Source organism: Rattus rattus, chromosome 2 (genome assembly GCF_011064425.1).
Source record: "Rattus rattus isolate New Zealand chromosome 2, Rrattus_CSIRO_v1, whole genome shotgun sequence".
Lineage (NCBI taxonomy): Eukaryota > Metazoa > Chordata > Mammalia > Rodentia > Muridae > Rattus > Rattus rattus.
In genome coordinates this window covers 175,545,912-175,547,252 of record NC_046155.1, presented here as the reverse complement: position 1 = coordinate 175,547,252, position 1,341 = coordinate 175,545,912, and positions in this window count along the sequence as shown.

Here is a 1,341-nt window from a genome sequence, read left to right as displayed (position 1 = left end):
GTTAAACATTTACCCCTATATAGTCTGAAATCATTATTTTAATTTAAAGAATGTACCATTATTTTTCATATTTAATTATGTGTTTGTGTGTTCCTCTGCAGTTCAGAGGTATTCAATATACACAGAGCTGGGTTAGATCTGTCCAAGAGCAGCTCCACATGGGTGGTGCGAATGGAAATCAGGTTCTTTAGAAGAGTGAGATATGCTCCTAGCCACTGAGTCATTTCTTTACTCTTCTTAAAATTTATATTTTTAGAAGTCCATGGGCCTAGAACAAATGCATGTTGATGTGAGAAAATTTTCACTGGCACTGGAGCACTGGCATTTCTCTGTAGAACATGAATGTTAAACAGTTAACCTTCACGTGCCGTTTCAGAATCTGGCACTTAAAATGAGGCACTTTTCCCCATTTTAGACTCATGCATGTCTAAGATGAGTACCCTCTTGTGTTCTTGTCTAGGAATGACTGAGTCATAAATCTACAACAATAAGGGAAGATAATAAAACAGCTCAAGCATAAAAGTTTCATGCCTTTGAGATCAGACAAATCATGAACCATTTCAAGGAGATTTTATGACTGTTTACCCCATGATATAAACACAGCTGCAATGGGGAAACAGGAGGTACTAGAACAATGGGAAAATCAGCAATGGAGATACAGTTCAATTGGGAACTCCAAGTAACTCCATATTTCCAATATGGTTTCAGCTAGATGCTATGAGAGACTAATTTGTCAATATAATCTTCCTACCATTTTTTTTTACCATTTGGCAACATCACTTGAAAGTATACTCTCTGCTCTTCATGGGAAGCACAGTTAGTTGCCCTGAAGCGACTTTCCCTGTCAATTTCTACCAGAAGTTTTGAAACCAAATTTGATGATGTTTTCCTTTGTATCTATGAAGCTATTTATGGATTTCTCTAGGTATCTATCTATCTATCTATCTATCTATCTATCTATCTATCTATCATCTATTTATCTATCCTGCATTTTCTATAATTTGCTAGTTATTATTTTACTTTGATTAGCTATGTCTTTAATGAACATATTCATTCAAAACCAAAAGCATGAAATTTATAGATAATACCCTTAAACATATAGTAGTACCTGGAATGTACTGCTACTTTATCAGGACAGCAAAAATTCAAATCATGTATGGCAGAATGCATGACTCTCCAAACTCAGTGTCTGTTAACTCTAGCCATATAGTCAGACATGCACAGCTAACAGAGTGTAATAATGTGTGGTTGCCATACAGCAGAAAACTGAGAAAAAGGGTATTATTCTCAACATAAGATTGTCTGCATAATACTGAAAACAGGTACTGTCACACTGGCATT